Source organism: Haemaphysalis longicornis, unplaced genomic scaffold, assembly GCF_048455015.1.
Source record: "Haemaphysalis longicornis isolate Haplotype H1 unplaced genomic scaffold, Haemaphysalis longicornis Haplotype H1 scaffold_14, whole genome shotgun sequence".
NCBI lineage: Eukaryota > Metazoa > Arthropoda > Arachnida > Ixodida > Ixodidae > Haemaphysalis > Haemaphysalis longicornis.
Genome location: NW_027526245.1, coordinates 14065731 through 14081806, shown reverse-complemented (window position 1 = coordinate 14081806; position 16076 = coordinate 14065731).

Genomic DNA, 16076 nt, shown 5'->3' with positions numbered 1-16076 from the left:
AAGACTAACATGGCGACCGCCCGCTTGAGATGATTACCCCAGATGGGGAGTTTATTGTGGACGTGGTTGTTTACAAGGGACCGAACGCCATCTCACAAATGGTGTTATGTCGTTCTAAATCCTCCCTTTTGCAACACGGATGGGCAACGGTACTACCATGGAGGTTCGTCCACTTGTTTAGACCATGCCTAGGGAGTACATTTTTTGCTATAAGTACTTTTCAGGGCACATTACTTGATTAAAACTCCATTTCCGGCTAGTTTGCGTTTACAGTGTTCGACATCGCCCGTATCACGTCTCACTGAAGGAGCGTCAAATCATTCAGGATCATGTCGACGACATGCTGAAGAAAAACATAGTTCGCCATTCAACCAGCTCCTGGTCATCGCCCGTTGTTCTAGTCCTGAAGAAGGACGGATCTGTACGATTTTGTGTGGATTACCGGGCGCTTAACAACGTGACTGGGAAAGATGTCTATCCGATGCCTAGAATTGATGATGCTTTGGACACCTTGCAAGGAGCCGAATACTTCTCCAGTCTGGATTTGAGATCGCGATACTGGCAAATTCCCATGCACGAGCAAGACAAAGAAAAAAACAGCTTTCACCACGCCTGACGGTCTTTACGAATTTAACGTAATGCCGTTCGGGTTGTGTAACGCTCCGGCAACATTTGAACGCATGATCGATACGGTTTTACGCGGCTTAAAGTGGAAGACGTGCCTATGTTACCTTGACGACATAGTCGTATTTTCTTCTACTTTTCCCGAACATCTCCGTCGGCTTAGCGAAGTGTTAACATGCCTTTCAAACGCCGGCCTGACGCTTAACACAAAGAAATGCCACTTTGCAAGCAAGTCAATCAAGGTATTAGGTCACCTGGTGAGCAAAGAAGGAATCCGGCCCGACCCTGACAAAATCAATGCCGTAGTAAATTTTTCTCGCCCAAACCGTCAAAAAGACCTTGGCAGCTTCTTAGGACTGGCATCCTACTTCCGCCGCTTCATTCGAAACTTCGCTTCAATCGCTTCCCCTCTACATAAACTGCTGTCTTCTGCCACACCATTTCTATGGTCCGACGACTGCGAAGCTGCCTTTCAGAAACTTAAGTGTGCCCTAACCTCTGATCCCGTACTCGGCCATTTTGATGAAACAGCGCCCACTGTACTACACACCGACGCCAGCGGACACGGCATTGGGGCTGTTCTGTTACAGTGCAGGACATCTTCTGTTGAGCAGGTAATTGCCTACGCCAGCCGGACATTAACACCTGCCGAGAAAAATTACACAATAACAGAGCACCAGTGCCTCGCTGTAGTTTGGGCAGTTCAAAAGTGTGGTCACGGACCACACTTCACTGTGGTCACGGACCATCACGCCCTTTGTTGGATATCTTCCCTAAAGAACTTGACTGGGCGGCTAGGCCGTTGGGTACTCCGTTGACAAGAGTACAGCTTCACCGTCGTCTACAAGACTGGCAAAAAGCACGGGGATGCAGACGCTCTTTCACGCTGCCCGTTGTCCCCCGCTCAAGATGACATTCAAGCGCTTTCTGAATCAACGACAGCCTCACGGATCGCCGCTGTGGACACTTGCACGGGACCACTTCCTGAATTGGCCTCTCAGCAAAGGTCCGACACTTACTGCCGCAACCTCATTGATCTGTTAGACGGTTCTGCTCAACCACGCAATAGTCGTTCACGCCGCCAGCTCCGCCAATTTCGACTCAGTAATGGAACCCTTTACCGGTACAACTACCACCCAACAGGCGAAAGATGGGTGCCCGTCATTCCCCTTGCCCTCCAAAGCAAAATTTTAGAGACATTTCACGACGACGCTACCGCGGGCCACCTTGCCTTCGACAAAAATTATGATCGTATCAAGAGCCGCTTCTTCTGGCCCGGCCTATCCACCTCTGTTGCCAAACACGTTGCATCGTGCGTATTGTGTCAGCGCCGCGAACGTCCAACTTCGGGACCTGCAGGCACACTCCAACCACTGCCGTGCCCCTCCACTCCTTTCGAAGTCGTTGGTATCGATCTCTACGGTCCTCTTCCCATCACTTCGGCTGGACATCGGTGGATCATTACCGCAGTGGACCACTTGACACGATACGCGGAAGCAGCTTATATTCGCACGGGCTGCGCTTTAGAGGTGGCTGAATTCTTTTTGAAGACGACATTTCTGCGACATGGACCGCCCAAAGTGCTTGTTAGTGACCGAGGCCGGGTATTTCTTTCGGCCGTGCTTGCAGAAGTTCTTCGCGCCACCAAAACTGTACATAGAACCACGTCCAGCTACCACCCTCAAACTAATGGTTTGACCGAACGTTTTCATCGCACGCTCTCGGGTATGCTTTCCTGTTACATTCAGCCCTACCATAAAAACTGGGACGTCATTCTCCCCTTCGTCACCTACGCCTATAACACAGCGGTTCAACGAACCACGGGATTTTCGCCATTTTTCCTTGTCCATGGGCGCCCACCTTCAACTGTTCTCGATAATTCTTTCTTGACTGCGCCTGTGGCCTCTGCATCCAACAGTATCGATGACTTTATTTCTCGCCTGTCTTACAGCCGCCATCTCGCTCGCCTCAGGACGACAGCCTCACAGGAAGACCGCAAGTCAAACTACGACGCTTCGCACCGTGTTGTCTCGTTTAGAGCCGGCGATCAGGTCTTACTTTCCACTCCGCTCCGGACCCCAGGACTGCGCGAGAAGTTCCTTCACCGCTTCGTAGGCCCTTACACTATCCAGAAACAGACTTCACCGGTAAATTACCGTGTTACGCCCACCTCTACTGCCACCGACCGCCGTTGTCGCGGCACTGAAGTTGTACACGTTTCCCGGCTGAAGCCTTTCAACTCCCGGAATCCGCCTTAAGCGCTCGAGTCGGCCGCTTCAGCCCCGAGGGAAATGTTGTAAGCTAAGACTAAGGCGGACATTAGCAGCCGTATGTGGATATTCTCCTCAGTGGCTATGCGCCAGATGCTATGTGCCACCAGCCTCGCTCGCCGCGCACATCGTCGTCCACGCTATCATCACGGTATGTTCTGGAATCTCTGCGCTCGACCTGAGCTCGCTAACCTGTCGCTCTCTGCGGGATTAGTTTAATAAACCGGTGCCCGATGACTCGCGGCCTGTGCCTCACAATATTGTTACAGTTACAGCAGAACGAAATGTTAGCATATGTCCGCAATGCTTGGGGCTATGTACTAACATTTCGTTCTTAACTACTGACCATTCCGACGAAGCAAACAGTTTATTTTTTTCTTTGATTCTTTTAAGGAGACTACAGTCAATCCATGGTTTCCTTATTTTTTTGTTTCTCTTTACCTCAACATTAAGAAATGCTAAGTTTTGTCTGCGAACATGTAAGCATCTTCAGGATTGGTTGCAAGCAAAACTGGGTCCCATTCGGTCACGGCCATTAATCTCTGAAATATCGTAATATTATTATCATTTATAATTATTTGCATAGTGGGTGTATTCGTTGCAGTTTGTTTGTATCGACTTGAAAATGGTGTGAAAAAAAAGGAAGATTGGCATATGATCACTGACATCTGAAATTATTACACCTGCTTGCAAACTGCTTGTTTCGTAATTCGTGAAACATAAATCAATCAATGTCTGAGATACCACCGTCACTCGCGTCGGGATATCAATGACGTTTTTATACCCACAGGGAAGAAAGATGTCCAGAAGATTTTGTGAAGAGGAGTCTCGGGATAATAAATCGACATTAAAATCCCCAGTTACGATTACCGGCGTACGGAGAGATTAACAGTAGTGCAAAACATTTTCTAAGAATTCCAACAACACAGTCAATGTACCAGAACATACACAACCAAAACATTTGATCATGATAGATTCATAGTAAGGATTAACAGTAGAAAATTCTCTGACAACAGTAAAATATACATTTCATTTTCTTTGACGTAAATGGCTACGCCCCCTCCCCTCATATTGCTCCGACACATTGATGCACATCTGTACCCGGAAAAGTGCACAGTATCCCAGTCACCTAAAAACCAAGTCTCAGTAAAAGCTAACAGATCGAAATTATGATTGAGCTCTTGAAGGAGCATATTGTTACGTGGCGCAGGACATGAACAATGAGATGGGGACGATGTATTCTACACTATTTACATTGCGGCTATCGCTGAGCTCGCACCGGCTGCGCGTCAGCCATCTCCTCGTCGTCGTCGATGGTGGTACATCGGGAATTGCCCACTAGTTCGCAACAATATCAACAGAATCCTTTTAATTAAAGACGATAGTCTTTCTTGGGCTACTTAAACCCAGAAATTTTGGTCTGTCTGTATGTCTGTCTGTCCGTATGTCTGTGATTCGATTCAGCCACCCGGCCAAAGTAAAACAATGCCTGCGCAATAGTCTTATATAGTCACAAGTAAATGTGCCCGTCTAAGTCCAGTGTAATGTTCATACTTGTCAATATTGTTGAAGAACAACAAAACATTATGCATATATAACATAAAACAAATTAATACAAATTAATTAATACAGAAAACAAATTAATACAGAAGTGACATTTGCAGCGTTCCTTTATAAAAAATCGCATTTGTTTGATTTTGGCGAGAATAAATACTTCATCAACTGAAGAAAAGAATATCACTCCGCCGTCGCCTGCTGTCGCCCACGCCATATAGCTTCTGGCGGCATTTGATGAAATGAAGTGGCAACAGTTACAAAAGGTTCCACTAGATAGGTTTCACGTTCTGCTTGGAACGCACGTGGACTAGGGAAACGCCGCTCTATAAACTTTGAAGTAGGGCGCCTCGATTAACGCGCGTCTTCGCCGCACGGCAGCGTTGGCATCGAGACACCCGGTTTGGAGCAGTGGAACGCGGGAAATTTAAAATGATTTAAGCAAACCTTTGGCGTCTTTACCTTGCGTGGAGCGCGACGCAAGAGGAACAACATGAGAGGTGAGCGGGAAAGCGAAGGGAGGCATTTACTTGGCAAAAGTCGATAAAGACAATCGTCTTTTGACGACATTTGCAACGAACGGAGCAGATACCCGGCCAATTTTTTTGTTAGGCTTTGAGCATTCAAGCGACGTATCGCGTAGCAGCGATTGAAGGAATCGCGATCGAGATAACTGTTTTGCACCGGATAACTACACATTAGAAAGTTTTCTGCACTGTCTAAAAACCGATAACGAGTTAGGTGCTGATGTTATTTTTGCAAGATCCGCCAGCTCTTTTATTCTGATTATCCGGTCCCGAGGGCCGCGACGCACGAACATTTTTCCGCTTCTGTGCCAGGCGAATTGGTATTCCTTTTCCTCAGCCTTTGCTTTCATCTCCCAGAACTGCTTCTTATTTTGTGCGGTCAGATTTTCGTTGAAGAAAATCGTAGACTTTTCTTGTCTTAGTTGTGCTTTCTTTCCTAGCCATGCTTCTTTCGTTACGCGCGACGAAAATCGTACGAGGACCTTGGGCACCTTGATCCCTCCGTTTTTGTCAGATTTCGAAGGCAGTCGGTGGATGGCCTCTATATCAGTTTCAGCAAGTTGGGGTAGCTCGAGATGAGTTGCCAAGGTGTTAAGCTTCTCCAGAAGGTTTTCATCGCTGTGTTGGGGAAGGCCATGTATTTCTAAATTTGTCGCCTACTGTACTGCTCCAGATCGTTGATCTCTTTTTTCAGAGATGCAACATCTTCGGTCTTACTCTTTTCTTCTAGCCTCACGACGCGTTTTTTTAGCCCTGCTATTACCGTGGTTTGCTGCTTCATTTCAGCGAGAACTTCATCGTATTTGCGAGACATCTCTTTCATGGAAGCTTCAATGGCGTCAACCGTTGACTTAATGCCCGCTAAGGCATCGACTTGGGATTTCATTGTGAGCAGTAAAGAAAGCTTGCGGTTAATTTCTGCGATTTCGTCTGCGAAACTCGCCGCTGCAGCCCCAGCCGGTTTGCTATCTTTCTGACCATTTTTGGCGTTTGCGCATGCTCCGCCCTTCCAAGATTCCTTCGCGGTCTTGTTTTTTTTTTTTCGGTACGACTTGTCCGTTACTCCGGAGCAAGTTCCAATGTGGAAACTATTTTTACAGATAGCACAAGTCAAATAGAATTCGTCATCATCAAATAAATCACTGCAGAAATGACATGCGTCCGACATCGCGCCAAGGCTTGCTTAGCAGCAGTGACAACCAAACTTTCCAAGAAGAAACTCAAATAGCAAAAACCAACCTGCAACATCAGGAGCGATGCTTAGGCTGCAGCGTGGCCTTGCGTTGCCACTGCCGCTGAGCGAGTGCCAAAAATACCGCGGCAGGCACGAATGGGATACCGATGGAGTTGATTAACCAGTTAGGACTAAAGAGGAAGGGAAAGCTACTGCAAGCCATCAGAACAAGGTTAGAAGAAAAGGCAATACCGGCCGCGTGGCAAATGAGTAGGATGAACTTAGTGTACAAGGGCAAAGGAGTCAGGACAAACCCGAGCTCGTATAGGCCAGTAACCGTCACGTCAGTGCTGTACAGGTTAGCAATGCAGGCAGTGAAGTTCGAACTAGAGCAGTGGGTGGAAGAAAATAGGATATTAGGGGAGCTTCAAAATGGGTTTCGAAAGGACAGAAGACTAGACGAAAACTTATTCGTGGTAAGCCAATGGATAGAGGTGGCGAAGATGCAAAACCGACCTTTGTGGTAAGCCTTTCTGGACATTAAAGCGGCTTATGATAATGTAGACAGGGAGCTGCTTTGGAGTATCCTGGAGCACGGCCGCTCGATGGAAACTTTCCATCGAGCGGCCGTGCCTGGAGGACGAGGGAGTTGGGGCAGAATTCATTAGCTTACTTAGGGAGCTATACCGGGAGAACCAAGTGCAAATAGTGTGGGAGGGGGTAACATACAATAGGCCTGTATACACCTACAAGGGTTTGAAACAAGGATGTCCTCTCTCTCCACTGCTGTTCATGATCTACATGGCGGGGTTAGAAAGGAAGCTAGAAGTCAGCTCGCTGGGGTTCGACTTATCCTACATGAAAAATGGGCAGGTGGTGGAACAACGGGTTCCGGGACTAATGTATGCAGACGACATATTGTTGATGGCGGACAACCGGATAAGTATGCAGGGCTTGATGGATATATGCGGTGAAGAAGCGACGCACCTAGGGCTATCCTTTAGCAAATAAAAATCGGGGATCATGGTCTTTAATGACGGCGAGGAGCACAAAACAGTATCAGTGCAGCAAGTAGAAATACCACTGGTGAAATAGTATAAATATTTAGGAGTATGGCTGAACAACAGCGAAGATTCCACGCAAGCGCATGAGGCTCACCTTAAGACGAAAGGAAGACGGAACGCGGCTATAATGAAGCATAGAGCCCTCTGGGGATACAGCAAATACGAGGTGGTAAGGGGAGTCTGGAAAGGGGTCATGGTACCAGTATTAACTTTCGCTAATTCGGTTCTATGCATGAAGCCAGAGACCCAAGCGGGCCTGGAAGTACATCAGAGGGCGGTAGGCAGATTGGCCCACAGCAAAACTGCAAATGAAGCGGTACAAGGGGATATGGGCTGGTCGTCTTTCGGGGTGAGGGAGGCGCAGAGCAAGATAAAGTTTGAGGCGACTTCGTGACACGGAGGACAAAAAATGGGCCGCGAGGGTGTTTAAGTACCTGTATATGAGGAGCGTGGACACGCGGTGGAGACGGAGGACCAGACAGCTGACCAAGCGGTGCGGAAAGTCGGTAGGGGAAAGCGGGGTTGCGGGGTTTACACAACAGTTAAAAAGCAGGTAAAGGCAGCAGAGACCACGAAGTGGGCACAGAGAATGGAAGCGAAAAAAAACCCTGGAGACTTATAGGGCAGAGAAACGGGAAATTAAGAAGGAGGGATTCTATGGCAATACGAGAGGCAGTGCGTTGCTCTTCGAGGCACGGGCAAGGTGCCTGAGAACGCGGGCATACACGGGTAGCTACAGGCAGCAGGATGAAACGTGTGCATGCTGCGGCAGTGATCGGGAAACTATAGACCATATTGTCAGGAGCTGCACAGAGATACGGCCACCGCGGGGTGAGGGGGAAACGACGCTGGCGGAGGCTTTGGGGTTTGGGGCGAGGGGGAACCTCAACTTCAAGACCATAGAGGTGACGAAGAGGCGACTGGAGTGGTGGTGGAGGAAAAGTAGGGAAGGGATGGGTACGTAGGCGGAGTAATCATACGGATGAGAATTTAGAACAGCGAGGGGAGAAAAAAGGGGGGTGGGGGCGATGAGTTTAAAACAGAAAAGACGGAGAGGTGGGAGGGCGGAAGCAAATCTAAAGGTTAGCTGGGAGTAGGGCAAGTAAGCGTAATAAAACAGGCAAGTCGGTTGCTGACAACCGACGCCCCAATTCAAAGGGAAAGTCACTAATCATCATCATCATCATCATATCTCCGAATAAAAGTTCAGTTTTATTTTGTGACCGTCTATGACAGTGGTAGCTTCGTCGTCCTTCTGCCGCTTCCGCCGCGATATAACAATGGCGACGAGGATGCGTCTTTTTCGGGGGGCGTAACCACGCCTGCACTTTTTCGACGCCATCAGCTGCATCGGGCTTGCTCCGCCGCCCCCGTTCCTGCCAGAACCCGGCCGCCCTCCTGCTCCGTGGACGCAATGGCACCAAATTTTCGAAAACTACCTACTGGTATCCGGAGCATCCGACTTTCCGCCCGAACGTCGCAAGGCCCTGCCTCGGCGTTGAGGGTCGACGTGTCTTCCCCAGTCTACCGCTTCCAACGGATGCCTCTCAGACCGGTCAGTCAACCGCCGACGACAAACTTACTGAAGCTAGCAAGACCGCCGCCGTTCAGCTCTTCTGTTTACGACGAAGCTGTAGCGACTTTAAAGCAACATTGCACAAGCTCAAGTAATGTCGTGGTAGAAAGGCACCGCTTTCACCGTCACATTCAGCAACCAGGGGAGTCTGTTCAGGAGTACGTTGCTGCACTACGTGCGCTTGCCGCTGCATGTTCTTTTGCTTCCTCTGAAGACTCGCTTCGTGACCAGTTCGTGGAAGGGGTCTCGTCCCAGCACATTCGTGAACGCCTTCTTCTTGAGGGCTCCACCCTCTCCTTCTTCCGAGCAATACAATTAGCGTCACAAATTGAACAGTCTAGTGATGACCTTCGAGAAATTACTTTAAGCACCGTGCAGCGTATATCAAGAAGCTCTCGCTCAACGCCGCACGACCGCAGTCGAAATGAACACTGCCCCCGTCCTTCGCGTAGCGACACGCCTCTGCCTGCACCTCGTACCGAAACGCGCCCGCATCCCGACACCCACCAACCTGCTTCCTGTCCGCGCCCACCCACCTCTTCCTCTTACTGCTACCGTTGTGGTTCGCGCCAGCACCGTGCCGCGTCATCCCGCTGCCCAGCGCAAGGTCAGCGTTGTTATAATTGTGGGCTTATTGGGCACTTTAGTTCAGTATGCAAAAAGAAGTAACAGGACGTTCCTGTCCGTGAGCTGAGCGACCAGAATTTGCCCGACGAAGCTGTGAGCATTCTGTCGGTGACCGTATCCAGCCGCGCCGGCATTCACGCCGAGGTGCAGTTGGGCATGCGCCGTTAGCATTCCTCATCGACTCGGAACTTCGGTTTCCATTCTGGCGGGTGTTCTTTTCGATAGGCATTTTTCCGGGCATGCGCTGCTGCTCGCGCCCCATGTGAAGTTGCTAGATTACTCGAAACAGCCTATCCCCGTGCGAGGATGCTTTCTATCGAAGGTCGTCTACAAAGAACGCGAAGCGTCCATTCTGTTCTACGCTGTCTCGCAAGGCACATCGCTGCTAGGTATTGACGCCTTGAGTTCCACATTGACGGCTCGTCCCTCCGCTGCCTTGAGACTACCGCATCAACTTCCAGCTGGTGCTACCAACGTACAAGCCCCTGGCCAGGAACCAGTTTCAACTGCATGCCTTCCAGCAGAGTTGCGCAATAAGTTTGCGTGCCTTTTAGACTCCAGCCTCGGCCTAGCCAAGGGTTTTGTGCATCGTGTCAAAGTTCGGCTCTCACTTCCGTCTATTGCAGCAAAACTTCGCCGCCTTCCCCTTTCACTCCGAGCTCGGGTATCGGAAGAACTTCGTCGGCTCGAGCAGTTGGATGTGATAGAGCGCATTAATGCGTCAGAATGGGCCTCTCCGATTGTTGTTGTTCAAATAAAGGATGGAGGCATTCGTGTTTTTGTCGACTTACGGGAGCCTGATAAGGCCGTAGTGACGGATATCTTTCCTCTTCCACACACCGAAGAACTCCTCCACAGTCTCGTTGGGGCAACTCATTTTTCGAAGCTTGAACTTGCATCAGCCTACCACCAGGTTTTGCTCGATCCTGAAAGCCGTGATTTGACCGCTTTCATTACTCATGATGGCCTCTTTCGCTTTAAACGCGTGTGCTTCGGGTTGGCGTCCGCCACCACTGCATTCCAATAAATGATGTCTAAAATCCTTCAAGGATGCTCTGGTGTTCTCTTCTATATCGTTGACATCATTGTGTTTGGGAAAAACGAAAAGGAACACTTGAGCAACCTGATCGCTGTACTACGGCGTATAAAAGGGACACTGAAGTGATATGCAAACATTGCGGGATTACTTGCGCAAATTGTAGTCCGGAGTCCCCAGGCCATGTTTCGACCACTCTAGGCGCGTTCACGCGATTTTATTTAGTAGAAAAATAATTCGAAAATGCTGTCCTCCTCTCTTTACGCTCGCCCATTTTCTGTGGCGTTTTCGTGTGACGTCAGGAGGGGATAAGCTGGCAATTGGCTGCGCTACTGCACGGCTCCCCGGCCTTCAGACAGAGTCAGTCGGCCCAGCGTTTCGTCCGCCGGCCGCCGACGGGTCGTCGCAATTCGTTCGCTCAGTTTAAACGAAGCCAGGACACGTTTGTGAATGGTAGAATTTGCCTTTCTTTACTTGGTTAGTTTGTACACTGTATCTAGCTCCAAGTCAAGGTCGCTTCACACAAGCGCTGCACAAGCGCACATGCGACGCTTCGCTGACTGGTATGCCAGTAGGAAAATATAAGGCCTCTTGAAGGCGGGAGAAGAGTCAGCGAAGTCAATATAGGTACTAAGGAAATAAAATCAACTGATATTTTTACCGTACAGCGTAAAACTAGGGTGCGGGAAGCACTTTTTGGCGCTGGGCGAACAAGCACAGCGGTCAGCAGCACGACTACGCATCTGCGAGCGCTTTTCCGTCTACGAAATGCAATTGCTAGACGTGAGCTATTGTGGAAACTCGGGCGACGCTTACTGCACGAGCGCAATACAACAAATAGTCACCTAAGCTGCTTGAAATGCCAAAACTAAATAAAAGTGTAAACTGGGGTTACAATATTACAAATGCCAGCGGAACCCGCTCCATGGCCGAGTGGTCTGGGTTGCTAGGTATGCCACCGCAAGTATTTTGCAAGTCACGAGTTCGAATCCCCGCGGGTACGTATTTTTTTTTTTTTGTAAGTTAACTTTTTCGTTTTCCGCCGATGCTTTCTATATTGAGTTCACCTTTTTTTGGGCCGCAACGTTCATGGCTCCACGAACTAGTTCACAAAACGCGCGCAGGCTGGCACTGGCGCGCTAGCGAGTTCTCGTTGGCATGCTGTTGCCATAAGCACCGACTGCTTGCAGACAGTGGGCACAGGCCAGAATGAACAGACCCTTGGCCTGGTGCGAACACGCTTTTTACGACACAGGCATGAGGGAGGCAAGCTCCAAATATGGGGGAAAAGCGCATGACATTTGGGCGTCTGCGGGTACGCGGAGGGCGTTCATGCACTGCGTAGGTTTCGGCTAGTGAATGCTACGATTCCAATGCGTCCTAGGAGGCTTATCTTTATGCATTTTTACAGCTGACAACATGGCAGAAGCGCGGTACGATGATTACTGAGTTATTGAGAATGCCCATCCAACAACGCCAACGGTTGTGTTTTACAGAACCGATACCGAAACCGAAACTTGTTTGGTTGCTCACCTTGGGCATCGTCCAATCACGGTGCCCGCTCCTCCTAACGTCACAGCTTTAGTTGGTGCGGCCGCCGCAAACCGCGCATGGTAGTTTTTCTTCTTTCGCGCTTTGTAAAATAATTACGATTTGTCAACCGGATAAACGATGAAAAGTGTGCTAATTTGAGCCAGTCTACGCAGTGCAAGCAAAAACGGGAGCTTGACAAATTCACTTCAGTGTCCCTTTAAGGAAGCCGGGCTCAAGTTAAACGACAAGTGCGTATTTGGCGCAAAGGAACTTTTCTTCTTGGGACACAAGATCACAGCGCAAGGCATTTCTCCACTGCCTGAAAAAATTGCTTCCATTATAAATACTCATGCGCCAACTGATGCGACTAGTCTCCGTTCCTTTCTTGGCCTGGTCGAGTATTACGCCAAGTTTGTTCCCAGTCTTGCTGATGTGGTACCCAGACAACACAAACACATCCTGAGCACATCCCGAGGACGTTCTATTGAGGACATTATGATGTGCTCTTCTGATACTCAATTGGTACTGAAAAGGTCCTATTGTCCGGCCTCAGCACATCCTCAGAACATCCTCAAGATGCAGCCAAGGATAATTAAAGTACATTCGCAGGACTACTGTACGACGTCAGGACATTTTGAGGACTACTTTCTAGCCATGCTTTTTTTGATAGGTGTTATGCAAGGGTGTTCGAGAAAGGAGGGGCCTGGGCTTGATACTGCCATCCCCGAGGTATTTGTGCAATTGACTCTTTGCCAAGGTATGTCACTTTGTGTACCCCTGGAATCTCCACTGGGTACAGCCTTTATGTGTAGCATTAATCTAAAACCAGTACTGCCCAAGCCTCCTCGTTATGACACAAGTATGCAAAATACGCTGGAGATGGTGATTTATTGCACAAGTAAATGCATCGTAGTGCAATGTGAGGCGACACATGCTGTGAATCGTCACCGGAGTCCACTGGAGAGCCTAGTAGTCACTGGAGTCCAACTGCCACAACGTACCCAGAAAAATGATACAAGCAGAACAAATTAGCAAAGCATATACACAAGAATTTTCTCTGAACTGGGCCCAGCCATTTTGTAACTAATGATGAGCCAGCTTCTGGGCATTTCTTGGGGACTACGGGGCGAGCAGACGATAGCGCAATCACACCCTGTTGCGCTGTGGCGTCCTTGGTTATCAGACTTCCCAGCGGCATCGAAACTCGGTGTCACTTATTCGGTATGTCAACAGCGTGAACTTTAACAGTGCTTAAGGGGAACATTTAAAGCGACGGGGAGCAGCCAGTTTTGCCCATTAATTCCGTTCTCAACCCGCTAAGGCGGCAAGCGTGCACCCTACGTGTGCTGTCGTGATGGGGGTTGCCTGTGAGGATATGTTTTGCTGTGCCAGCAGGACGAACGCCCAACGTTTTATCACCAACTGAAGTTTACTTTCTTCATTGTGGGCAGGTTTCCGTCATTGACTTAACTTGGCAATGCACAGCAGCCACCCGTCCGGGCGTCATACGTCTTTGTTCGCTGAACCAACTATCGGCATAAGCGCAAAGTGCTCATACAAGAAACGTGTTATGTGCACCACAACAAAAGAAGTGTCTGCATATGTGGAGTCTATTCACTTCACAAATTTCCTGCATCCCTCGAGAGCCGCCGTGAATGGGTCGTCGTGCTGAATCGGAAAGTGTTCGAACCTAGCAAATTTGTGAGAGTAGGTACAGTCAGTAAGCACTGTTTATTCACTGTCATGCTAAATCCTTATCGCATGTGTCTGTGCTCTGGAGGTATTCTCTGTTCATTTCATTGACGGGAAAGTGGTAAAAATCAACCCTACACCTTTGCTGCAGCTAGGGTACGCGAAAACGGCGAGCTGAAAGCGAAATAGGAGTGTCGCGGTGGTGGAGCATGCCGGTCGTTTCGGTAAATCGCTAAAACGCAAAACCTCTTTAAACGTGCAATAAGTGTTTAGCATGAGGGTGAATAAACAGTGCTCCCAAAGTAGAGTACGGCGGTATTTACTCTCACAAATTTGCTACTTTTGAAGTCTTTCCGCTTCAGCACAATGACCCATTCGCGGCGGGACTCGACGGGTGCAGGAAATTTGTGCAGCAAATAGACTCCTCACACGCCGACATTTTTTTTGGTGTGGTGCACTTCACACGTTTCTTGTATGAGCACTTTGCGCTTACGCGGATTGTTGGTGCAGCCAACAATGGCATAATGACGCTCAGTCGGATAGCTTCTGTACATTGCCAAGTAAAGGCAATGACTGCAACCTGCCCTGAATGAAGAAAAAATAAATATCAATAGACCTTATGCGAAATTGCTTGGTGATCTAGCAACACTGATGTAAACGAGACCGTCGGCCATATTAGTACGGGCGCCGATCGGGAAGTCTCGTATTGTTTACTGTGGAAGAGTAGGTGACGGTAACGCTGTATGGCTCAAACTGGACGGCGTTTTCCGGCTCCCGACCGCGGATTGTGGACGAAGGACTTGTCTGCGCTGCCGACTGTGCCTGAAGACTCATACCACTCGGGGTGCCGCGCCAAAGACCCATCCGAGCGGCAGCGGAGCAGGGCAGGCCGCCTAGTCACCGAGGCGCAGTGCTCGCCTTCATCTTCATCGGTGCGGACAAACACGTGCGACTCGCAGTAAGTAAATCCTTCTTTGTTTTTTACTTGACGCGAGTTAACCGGTATGGGCATTTGTATAGCACTTTCTTCACCGTTGTTTACCATGCAAATGCGTAGCGGCGACCCTGTTGCAGTAACCCTGAAAGAGGAAAGCGACAATCGCCAGACCGACCGCTAGTGGGTGGATTAGGTATTTTCAAATGCTGTACATCGAAATTACGGGATGATTTTTGGCGAAGATGTTTACGGAAAGGTTACGGTGGTTTTCCGTGACGGTCGTCCGCCCGCGCGTTTGCCGCAAAGCAATCACGCTTTGCGGCGAAGTCAACTACAAAAGCGCACATACGCCTTGAATTTTCTTTTTTTGTGTTTTCATTATTTATTGCGCATGTTCTGTCGCAAAAATCTGTTTGTGTGTCTTTCTTCTCCTTTTTTGGCGATGGGGTGGTTGTGTTTGTTTCTAAAGCGCATGTTTTTGGTGTGCACGAATAGATAATACAGTAAAACCTCGTTAGCTCGAACTCACTGAACTAGAAGATTTTTTTTAATTCGATGGGTCATCGGTATAGCCCGAATGTTTACCTGTTTATCTCGAAAGGTTCTGGAAGTGAGTTCAAGATAATCATATTATTGCTTGCGTAAGTTATGACGAACACGATTATGCGGGTACTGGTATCATTACCCACTGTGAGGTTTTTAAATGTTAAACTTCTTTCTCTTGAAAATGCATTAACAAAGCATGCAGAGATACTTGCACGCTCGAACTTGACAAACAATTTTGACATCATTGCTGTTTGAAATGTAGATTATTGCCCTTGCAGCAGTATTAAGCAAGACACAAAATCTGGTCATTTTGAGGCTGTTCCTTGCGGGCACTGTTTTCTGCTCGTTCCTTTTACCATAAACTGTAGCGGACTAGTCCTGTTCTTCCCTGTGATATTTACTGTTACTCTCTCTGTTCTTGCAGGTTGGGCCTCATCCCTGTGGTCAGCAGCTGCTTTCGCTCCCAGAAGTAAAGTGCCGTCCCTATGTTGTGTGCCTCACTTTTGAGACGGACAGTGGGGCGATTGTGGAGGCAGCGTGCGAGTGCCCGGCGGGTTTCACTAGAGCATGGAGTCACATCCTGGCTGCTGTGCACCTACTCGCCCTCTTGCAAGCCGAAGGTTTTAAGAGGCGCCACCGGAGCTTGCGTGCACTGAGCTGCCACAACAGTTGGGATGTCCGAGACAGCAGGGCATCAAGCCAGCGAGTGTTCAAGACATTGACTGGAGAAGCCCGCGAGAAAATGGCCCCTCCCTTCCCTTGCCAATGCGTCTGTTCGATGCACGTCGAGTACAGGAATGAGTTTTTTGCCCCAGTTGTGCTGGCGTCCCCCCCCTACCCAGTGACAGAAACAAGGACTGGCATGGCACCTGAAGGGTCACCTATGAGCTACCAGCAAGCATTCATGCCACATTTT